Raw genomic sequence first — 11,685 nt, 5'->3', positions numbered from 1 at the left:
CGACCCAAAACGCGTCGTTCGGTAGGACGACCGACCAACGATCCACGAAGACTATGGCCCGGCTCAAGTGATGCGTGGCGGCAGTGGTCGCGCGAGCCATGTCGACGCAGACCTCACTGCTGCTCCAACCCGACTGCACTAGTGCCGCACTGCAACTCCCCGACTGACAGGTCCGGACTGCGCTCCAGACGCGTTCCAACTGACTGGCAGACCCGGACTCGCAACCCGAACTGGTTTACGACAGACAACTACCAGGAAGTAATAGCAGTCGAGCAAAGATACTACGAGAGGGGATACATCGATACGCGCTGCTAGCGCCGGTCACGGTCAGGCGAAGTAGCAACTCAGTGACAGTAGTAATTTAAATTAAGGTAGTGAGGTGGGTGGACGTTAAAAACAGGGTGTGAAATACATGATGGCGGGAACACGAGCCACGTACGGCTCACACGGAATAGAAATCAACTGGAATCGCTCAGCGGATGGAAGACCACAGAACCTGACGGGATACCAGTATGATTCTGCATTGAAGTAGAGTACGCGAAAGAGCTTGCCCCTCTTCTGGCAGCAGTTTACCATAGGTCTCTGGCGGAGCGAAGTGTCACTGATGATTGGAAAAACTCAGGAGTCATTCCCGTCGAATAGACGCACAAAACTATAGGCCTATAGCTCGACGTCCGTCAGTTGTAGAATTTTGGAACATTTTTTCGTTTGGGTGTTACGAAATTTTTTGTGGCCGAAAATCTGCTCTTAGGAACCAACATTGACTCTGAAAACAACGATCATGTGAAACCCAGCTCGCACGAGACGCAGAAAGCAGTAGGTACAGGGGCACAGGTAGACGCCGTGTTCCTTGACTTCCGGAAGACGTTCGATAAGTTTCGCGCTGCCACCTAATGAACGAAATACGAGTGTACGGAATATCAGAACAGCTGTGTGGCTGGATTGAAGAGATGCTGTTATATACAGAGACGTCGCGAAATGAATACTTGCAGAGGATGGACGCTCGTCGCAGGTTCGAATCCTGCCTCGGGCATGGATGTGTGTGATGTCCTTAGGTTAGTTAGGTTTAAGTAGTTCTGAGTTCTAGGGGACTGATGACCACAGAAGTTGAGTCCCATAGTGCTCAGAGCCATTTTGGACGCTTGGTGCAGGGTGTGGCAGTTGACCCTCAGTTTAATTAGACGTAAGGTATTGCGAATACATAGATAGAAAGACCCTTTATTGTATGATTACAAAATTGCAGAACAATCACTGGAAGCAGTTACTTCTATAAAATACCTAGGTGTGTCCGTGCGGAGCGCTTGGAAATGAATGAAAGTAAGGCAGATTCCAGTCTAAGATTCTTTGGAAGAATCCTCAGGAAATGTAGTCCATCAACAAAGGAAGAAGCTTACAAGACCCTCGTTCGACCAGTACTTGCATATTGCTCGTCAGCTTGGTAGCCATACTAGATTGCACTGATAGAGGAAATACGGAAGATACAAAGAAGAAAGGCGCGTTTCGTTACAGGTTCATTTAGTAAGTACGAAAGCGTCACAGAGACCATCAACCAAGTCTAGTGGTAGACGCAGTAGTGGGGCGTTCTGCATCATGGTGTGGTTTGTTATTAAATTTCCGAGAGCGTCCTTCCCAGAAGAGTCAACAAACACTCTTATATTACTTTCTCCTACGTACTTATCGTGAGGGGACCAAGTCGCCACTCATCGTAAAGTGACTTGCGGAGTATCGATATACATGTAAGGAGGATGGTCTGAAGAGAGAGAATAGTCACTCAGACCAAGGACAGAACCTCGTTCCTTACTGACAATCAAAGGTAGTGCTGATCAGTAGGTTAACGTTTCATTCAGTTGAACACTTACTCACTCAGCAGTGCAAGAAACAAAAGTCTTTCTTTGACGCGGCAAACACGAGGCGGTTTGAACAGATGAAACAAAGGAATAACCAAAAACACTTCTGTGAGATCTGCGTGAGGCCCTAGCACAGTGTTGCTCTTTTCGCATCGACAGTAAATTACATCAGTACCTGACACTTCTTCGGACCGAGTGAGGTGGCGCAGTGGTTAGCACACTAGACTCGCATTCGGAAGGACGACGATTCAATTCCGCGCCCGGCCATCCTGATTTAGTTTTTCTGTGATTTCCTTAAATCGCTCTAGGCAAATGCCGGGATGATTCCTTTGAAAGGGCACGGCCAACTTCGTTCCCCGTCCTTCCCTAATCCAATGAGACCGATGACTTCGCTGTCTGGTCTCCTCCCCCACAACAACCCAACTTATTCGGATTCCCCACCCAGCCCGAGTATCGATATGGAGGAAACGTCAGAGAAACTAGGATTTTATACCACGGCCGCAGGCACACCTCGCTCGCGCGGAAAACTGTACCGCCTCTGCGAGCATGTCATGAGGGCCAGTCAGCTGACGCATGAGTGCCTGTAAATACATTTGGTTGGCAATTGATTTTAAACTAACTTCCCGGTGAGCTCGAGTAAAGTTTTAACTCAGCTCAGAACTGGAGGATAAAGAAATATTAATGAGCTTTCTTGTCCGGTGTGTAGTACAGAGTACTTTGTTGTACCGCTATAATTTTCCGATGAGCTAGAGACTTCAAATTTTTAATGTAGCTCAGAAGTGGATGCGGATTAACTCGCTTTTTGTCTGATGTGTGGCAGATGGTACTTGTTTATCATCATCACTTACCGATGAGCTGGACGCTTGAAACTTTCAAAATACCTCATAACTTAATCAGCACCGTTTTCATGTCTGTTTCGTGTACCGCTGCTATTCCGGCTGTTCGTCTTCCATTTGTTACTGTTCCGTGGTAAGAATGGTTGCCGGCAAGCCCCTGTGAGCTATATTTCTCTAATTTTTACCCTAGATGTCTTTTTGTCAAGCAATAGTAGGCGAAATCAACGTATTGGTTTAAAACCGAAATAATACTGAAATTTACCACAAGTCTCTGTTGCAAACTGATCAAAAGTTTAAAATCGATTGAAAAATTTGACACACTCAAGTCTAATAAGCAGAAATTAATAATTTAAATAAAAGCTTCTTAATATAACATGTTTTTAAATCGGACTTAAATGTATAAAATAATTTCTGCTAGTCGCATACAGATTCCTAGCCCCTTATAAGTCATGCTGAAAATTTGTGCTTGTAAATTTATAGTAATGAAAATTCTTGTAGAATTTAACATGAAGAAGTGGAGTGCGTACTTATGTAATTATTTTGTACATCTTGACCCGTTTTAAAATCGTGCTATATTAGGACATACTTGTATAATTAATTTTGATGTTTGTGCTAGGATCTCACAGGATTTTTCTCGTCATTTAGGTCGCAGTTCCTGCTTTTATTGGCCAGGCGAAAATTAACAAAAGCTACCCAGTAAATGAGACAAATAGATTTATTAAGATTTATTAATAAACTAAATGTGTATACTGTCATTAGAAGTAAGTTTTCAGTTGTTATCAATGTTAAAAATTAGTTGCGGACGTCAGATTATTTTCCGTATTAGTCTCTATAACTTAACGAAATCCAAACATCTATATATTCACTGGATTTGTAGCTATTTTATGTGGCCTCACCCTTTATTGCACACGCTGATAGGTCAAAAGAGATCAGAGCGCGTAGCAAGTGATTTTTATCAGTATCCGTATTTCGAAAATATTAAGACAGGAAATGGCCCATAATAGTGACGAACAGTGTACAGTGGACTGTTGGGGACATGGAAAAAGTGTCGATTCTTCCTGGTATCTCGACAATTTTTTACTCGATACTTTGTAGCTGATTCTTTTACTCATCTCAGTGCTTCATAGCAGGTATCGTATTGAAATATCCTACTTATGAGCTATTACATTTTGATTGTTTACCCGTAACTAGGCTCACATGACTCATTCCAGATACTTTTAACAACTAAAATCACGAGCACCAATACGCCAACAAACGCACGCGCAGTGTGCGTGCGGGCGCCAGGGCACACGAAAACATTTGCGCGCCGTGCGGGATTAGCCGAGCGGTCAAGGCGCTGCAGTCATGGACTGTGCGGCTGGTCCCGGCGGAGGTTCCAGTCCTCGCTCGGGCATGGGTGTGTGTGTTTGTCGTTAGGATAATTTAGAGTAAGTAGTATGTAAGCTTAGGCACTGATGACGTTAGCAGTTAAGTCCCACAAGATTACACTCACATTTGAACATTTTTTTTAAACATTTGCGAAGCTTTGCGAACGGTGGCAACGTTTCGTTCGCATTCGCTCACTTGGAATTCCCTTGTTTCCATGATTCAGTTTTGTTCTTGTATAGCTGTTTGAAGCAGTTTAAGTGCAAGAATGTTGAATCTGTAGATGTAATGGCGTCTACAAAAACTGAAACTTGGTGGAATTTTGATAAACGAGATAGTGATGAAGTGAGGTGGAAATTGCATTTCAAATCCTTCAATCACAAAAAAAGCGGTCAAGGATTTCCTCCAGCATAATAGCAAGGTAAAATTATATACTCAGTAAGATAATAAACGTAAGCGTAAACACCACCCACTGATTAGGCCTTAGGACCGTTCAGTTCCGATTCGCTGACTACCACCTGCCAAACAGTAGGAGGATTGATCTATAATTGTGGGACATATGAACGGCATCCCAACAATCCCTCCAAACGTCACTGGCAGTAACAAGGTAATAAGAGATACTTCCTGGCAGATTAAAACTGTGTGCCCGACCGAGACTCGAACTCGGGACCTTTGTCTTTCGCAGGCAAGTGCTCTACCAACTGAGCTACCGAAGCACGACTCACGCCCGGTACTCACAGCTTTACTTCTGCCAGTACCTCGTCTCCTACCTTCCAAACTTTACAGAAGCTCTCCTGCGAACCTTGCAGAACTAGCACTCCTGAAAGAAAGGATATTGCGGAGACATGGCTTAGCCACAGCCTGGGGGATGTTTCCAGAATGAGAATTTCCACTCTGCAGCGGAGTGTGCGCTGATGTGAAACTTCCTGGCAGATTAAAACTGTGTGCCCGACCGACACTCGAACTCGGGACCTTTGCCTTTCGCGGGCAAGTGCTCTACCAACTGAGCTACCGAAGCACGACTCACGCCCGGTACTCACAGCTTTACTCCTGCCAGTACCTCGTCTCCTACCTTCCAAACTTTACAGAAGCTCTCCTGCGAACCTTGCAGAACTAGCACTCCTGAAAGAAAGGATATTGCGGAGACATGGCTTAGCCACAGCCTGGGGGATGTTTCCAGAATGAGAATTTCCACTCTGCAGCGGAGTGTGCGCTGATGTGAAACTTCCTGGCAGATTAAAACTGTGTGCCCGACCGAGACTCGAACTCGGGACCTTTGCCTTTCGCGGGCAGGTGCTCTACCAACTGAGCTACCGAAGCGCGACTCACGCCCGGTACTCACAGCTTTACTCCTGCCAGTACCCCGTCTCCTACCTTCCAAACTTTACAGAAGCTCTCCTGCGAACCTTGCAGAACTAGCACTCCTGAAAGAAAGGATATTGCGGAGACATGGCTTAGCCACAGCCTGGGGGATGTTTCCAGAATGAGAATTTCCACTCTGCAGCGGAGTGTGCGCTGATGTGAAACTTCCTGGCAGATTAAAACTGTGTGCCCGACCGAGACTCGAACTCGGGACCTTTGCCTTTCGCGGGCAAGTGCTCTACCAACTGAGCTATCGAAGCACGACTCACGCCCGGTACTCACAGCTGTACTTCTGCCAGTACCTCGTCTCCTACCTTCCAAACTTTACAGAAGCTCTCCTGCGAACCTTGCAGAACTAGCACTCCTGAAAGAAAGGATATTGCGGAGACATGGCTTAGCCACAGCCTGGGGGATGTTTCCAGAATGAGATTTTCACTCTGCAGCGGAGTGTGCGCTGATGTGAAACTTCCTGGCAGATTAAAACTGTGTGCCCGACCGAGACTCGAACTCGGGACCTTTGCCTTTCGCGGGCAAGTGCTCTACCAACTGAGCTACCGAAGGTAATAAGAGACTGAAGAGAACGTTAAATACAATATCTGATCAACAGTATTCGCACACACCTGTGTTACCTGAGTAACAAATCTATTAGGCACATTTAAACCCTTGTAAGGACGCCAAAGTCGACTTTTGGTCTGTTGGTGATACGAGTTTGAAGTGCAAACGAGAAGGAACAATTATAGCCAAACCACGATCAGACACACCTCATGTATAGACGCACACGGACCGTCGAGCTTTACGGAGGATGGTTATTAAAAATCGCATGAAGTCAGCGGAAGAAATCACTGGTGAGAGCAGTCCAGCTAGCACAATGGCTGTGCGTAGGGAGCCAGAGGGAATGGTACGATGGTCGAGCAGCTCCGTATTTGTCACACATTTCTGTAGTCGTTGTTAAGCGACGGCTGGGGCGACGTAAATAACGACGGCATTGTATACTGAATGAATGGAAACGAATGACAAGCGACGAATCATGTTGTACCATGTGGCAATCCGATTGAAGCGTTTGAGTGAATTCCTAGAGAATGTTACCTGCCACCGTGCGTAGAGTGAAAATGAAGCACAGACAGGGTAGTGTTGCTGTATGGGAGTGTATTTCGTCGTTAGGGTGTGGCCCATTTATTGCGCTTAAGAGAAAGCTATATGCTGAAGGATATGAGCACATTTATAAGATTCTGTGGTGCATACAATAGAGGAGCACTTCTGAGACGTTGATTACATCAGCATGACAATGGAAATTAACACAAAGCAACATATTTGATGCCAAGGTTTGTGGACAGTAAAGCTCCTTAAGTGTTGTATTGAAGTTTGCATCGCGGCTTGTGTTGACAAGTATTCACTTTGTTACATCCTGCAAGATTGGCCATTTCCTGCTTTATGAGCCATTTTCAAACGCAGTAGGTGCCCATGTACAACATTATCCTGATATAAACCGGCGAATATAGGAGATCAGAAAGCAATGACATAGCATGCAAGCGTCACAATTTAAAAAATTCGTTGTAATGTTCGCATGTTATGTGCTAGCTTCCCGATCGGATATATCAGTCGATTAGTAACAGAATAATTGTGCAACACATGGACACCACACGTACGGCTGCGGTACCCCAAATGAAGAAACTGAAATTCCCGAAACGTACCGTGCCACCAAGTCCCGATCAGAATCCACCAGACACCCGCGTCCAACATCACTACCATCTCTAGTGTTTGCCCCTGAAAAATAATGGGCTGCCATTCCTCCACAGAAACCTCATGGAAAGTGTCCACAGCAAAGTTCAAGCCGTCGCAAAACCGTAGAGTCGACACACTCCATATTAGTACAGGGTGGTCCATTGATACTGACCGGGCCAAATATCTCACGAAATAAGCGTCAAACGAAAAAACTACAAAGAACGAAACTCGTCTAGCTTGAAGGGGGAAACCAGATGGTGCTATGGTTGGCTCGCTAGATGGCGCTGCCGTAGGTCAAACAGATATCAACTGCGTTTTTTTTTAAATAGGAACCCCCATTTTTTATTACATATTCGTATAGTACGTAAAGAAACATGAATGTTTTAGTTGGACCACTTTTTTCTCTTTGTGATAGATGGCGCTCTAATAGTCACAAACGTGTAAGTACGTGGTATCACGTAACATTCCGCCAGTGCGGACGGTATTTGCTTCGTGATACATTATCCGTGCTAAAATAGAACGTTTACCAATTGCGGAAAAGGTCGATATTGTGTTGATGTATGGCTACTGTGATCAAAATGCTCAACGGTCGGGTGCTATGTATGCTGCTCGGTATCCTGGATGACATCATCCTAGTGTTCGGACCGTTCGCGGGATAGTTAGGTTATTTAAGGAAACAGGAAGTGTTCAACCACGTGTGAAACGTCAACCACGACCTGCAACAAATGATGATGCCCAAGTAGGTGTTTCAGCTGCTGTCACGGCTAATCCGTACATCAGCAGGAGACAAATTGCGTGAGAATCGAGAATCTCAAAAACGTCGGTGTTGAGAACGCTACATCAACATCGATTGCACCCGTACCATATTTCTATGCACCGTGAATTGCATGGCGACGACTTTGAACGTCGTGTACAGTTCTGCCACTGAGCACAAGAGAAATTACGGGACGATGACAGATTTTTGCACGCGTTCTATTTAGTGACGTAGCGTCATTCACCACCAGCGGTAACGTAAACCGGCATAAAATGCACTATTGGGCAACGGAAAGTCCACGATGGCTGCAACAAGTGGAACATCAGCGACCTTGGCGGGTTAATGTATGGTGCGGCATTATGGGAGGAAGGATAATTGCCCCCCATTTTATCGATGGCAATGTAAATGGTGCAATGTATGCTGATTTCGTACGTAATGTTCTACCGATGTTACTACAAGATGTTTCACTGCATGACAGAATGACGATGTACTTCCAACATGATGGATGTCCGGCACATAGCTCGCGTGCAGTTGAAGCGGTATTGAATAGCATATTTCTTGACAGGTGGACTGGTCGTCGAAGCACCATAGCATGGCCCACATGTTCACAGGTTCTGACGTCCCCGAATTTCTCGCTGTGGGAAAAGTTGAAGGATATTTGCTATCGTGATCCACCGACAAAGCCGGACAAAATGCGTCAGCCCATTGTCAACGCATGTGCGAACATTACGGTAGGCGAACTACTCGCTGTTGAGAGGAATGTCATTACACGTATTACCAAATGCATTGAGGATGATGGACATCATTTTCAGCATTTATTGCATTAATGTGTTATTTACAGGTAATCACGCTGTACCAGCATGCGTTCTCAGAAATGATATATACACAAAGGTACATGTATCACATTGGAACAACCGAAATATAATGTTCAAACGTACCTACGTTCTGTATTTTAATTTAAAAAACGTACCTGTTACCAACTGTTCGTCAAAATTGTGAGCCATATGTTTGTAACTATTAGAGTGCCATCTATCACAAAGCGAAAAAAGTGGTCCAACTAAAACATTCATATTTGTTTACGTACTACACGAATATGTAATAAAAATGGGGGTTCCTATTTAAAAAAACGCAGTTGATATCCGTTTGACCTATGGTAGCGCCATCTAGAGGGCCAACCATAGTGCCATCTGGTTTCCCCTTTCAAGCTAGACAAGTTTCGTTCTTTGTAGTTTTTTCGTTTGACGCTTATTTCGTGAGATATTTCGCTCGGTCACGATCAATGGACCACCTTGTGTACACTAACAGGTGTACGAATACTTTTGTTCAGAGAGTATTTGTTAGTCTAAATACACGACGAAATGTATGAAAGAGGGAAGTAAACAAAGAAATCGAGTTCCAAGAATTAAGGTATTAAAAACTATCATAGGAAATGATTTCTCTGTATTGCGATCGACTGTGATAGATTAACTGGAAGAATTCACTTTAAACTCTTCATTTAAACACTCTGATAACGTAGAGATAGAGAGTATCTACTCTAACCTTTTTACCGAAGATAAGTATCGATATCTCATGGTGTCGATACTCTTACGGGTACGATATTTTTCTTGCGATAGTACTAATGAGTTCGACCCACTATCCCCTTTGATTGTACGGTATGTATGCATATGCAGATGTAGAACACCACCGGTCAGATGACGAAGCTACTGAGTCACACCAGCAGAAAATTAAAAACAGCACACAACGTGTCGTTAGTGACGTGGGCCATTTCTCCGCGTTATTCCAGTCGCGCCACGCGCCGGCTCCCCGCGTGTGCACGCTTTCCGAGGCGCGGACGCTCAGGAGTTATGGCGGCCGCGTGGCGGGACTGCGCTGGCCCGCGACAGCTCCACACGAGCGCGTAATATATGCGACGAGGCCGCGCGCACGACTTGATAGGTTAATGGTTAGCGTGCACTCTTCCTCATTTGTAGCAATCAGCGCGGGCATTCCGCGAAACGTCACCCGCGAAACAGCCGCGCTGGAGTCTCCAGCCGGCTGCAGGCTACGGCTTCTGAACGACAAACACACACACACACACACACACACACACACAAACGCGCGCGCGCGCGCGCCCGCACACACACTGCAGACTGAGTTAAATTAGTTGGCAGCTGACGTTTAAAGCCCAAAGCCGCAACGTTGTCGCGACAACTACAGCCTCTAGCCAGCCGCCTCAGCGCTGCACTCTCCGCGGCAAAAGAAAATTGCTTCACTACCACTGGAACGTACACGAGTGGACAAAAATGTGGAAAAACAGAAAATGCAACACATTAGCATGCCTAATAAGGTGCAGAAAAGCCGTACGATTTTCAAGGCAATCTTTTACCATTCTGGAAAGCTGTTGCAAGTTGAGGTAACGGTGATGGAGCTAAACTATGTGATCAAAAGTATCGGGACACCCCCAGCAACATATAGGTGCATTGTGCTGACACTTACTGCCAGGTACTCCATATCAGCGAAAACATGGTTCAAATGGCTCTGAGCACTATGGGACTTAACATCTGAGGTCATCTAGAACTTAGAACTAATTAAACCTAACTAACCTAAGGACATCACACACATCCATGCCAGGGGCAGGATTCGAACCTGCGACCGTAACGGTCGCGCGGTCCCAGACTGAAGCGCCTAGAACCACATGGCCACTGCCGCCGACCATATCAGCGACCTCAGTAGTCATTAGACATCGTGAGAGAGCAGAATGGGGCGCTCCGCGCAAATCACATGATTGGGTGTCACTTGGGTAATACGTCTGAACGCGAGATTTCCACACTCCTAAAGATCCTTTAGTCCACTGTTTCCGAAGTGATAATGAAGTAAAAACGTGAAGGGACACAAACAGCACAAAAGCGTACAGGTCGAACACGTCTGTTGACTGACAGAGACCGTCTACAGTTGAAGAGGATCGTTATTATGTCTGACTGTTTAGAGGCATAAAACCCGTGGGAGTTTTCAGCTGGTATGAAAGCTTTCACGACCGGATGACATATCTTCTGGTAAACCTTCCGGGATGTAAAGTCGTGGTCCATGAAACTCTTCAGCTGCTAACGTTTCGTCCAGAGCTGCGCTGATCTTCAGAGGGGTGTTTCTCCTCCGGTGAGTCTTGCCGGCAAGATGTGTTACAACCCGTGGCTCTACCCTTCATTAGATCCCTGCAAAACTCTTCATTTCAGCAGGATAATGCACGACCGCATGTTGCAGGTCCTGTACGGCCTTTCTGGATACAGAAAATGTTCGGCTGCTGACCTGGCCAGCACATTCTTCAGATCTCTCACAAATTGAAAACGCCTGGTCAATGGTGGCCGAGCAACTGGCTCGTCACAATACGCCACTCACTACCCATGATGAACTGTCGTATCGTGTTGAAGCAGCATGTGCAGCTGTACCTATACACGCCATCCAAGCTCTGTTTGACTCAATGCGCAGGCGTATCAAGGCTGTTATTACAATTATTACAGTTCTGGGTACTGATTTCTCAGGATCTATGCATCCAAATTGCGTGAAAATGTAATCATATATCAGTTCTAGTGTAATATATTTGTCCAATGAATACCCGTTTATCATCTGCATTTCTTCTAGGTGTAGCAATTTTAATGGCCAATAGGTATATGGATCACCTACAATGTGAGTTAAAAGTCGGGAGATATGCTTTAGCCACTGATGTGGGTCTGTTTTCTACTATGTCCTGTAGGTTTTGCCCAGTAGCCTTTTGAATCGCGCGAGGTACTTACGAATAACCCGGTATGACCCACCTGTCCCCGCA

The 11,685-nt window shown here is 45.6% G+C and overlaps 1 non-coding gene across 1 annotated transcript; it reads right to left on the bottom strand.

Moving 5' to 3' along the window:
* Positions 1-5,596: 5,596 nt before the first annotated feature.
* Positions 5,597-5,671, bottom strand: Trnas-cga. Its single transcript has one exon. It is a non-coding gene; the product is annotated as a tRNA-Ser (tRNA).
* Positions 5,672-11,685: the final 6,014 nt, after the last annotated feature.

Source organism: Schistocerca americana, chromosome 6 (genome assembly GCF_021461395.2).
Source record: "Schistocerca americana isolate TAMUIC-IGC-003095 chromosome 6, iqSchAmer2.1, whole genome shotgun sequence".
In the NCBI taxonomy this organism is placed as follows: domain Eukaryota; kingdom Metazoa; phylum Arthropoda; class Insecta; order Orthoptera; family Acrididae; genus Schistocerca; species Schistocerca americana.
Note: the sequence above shows the minus strand (reverse complement) of the source record. Positions and strands in the feature narration are given on the sequence as shown.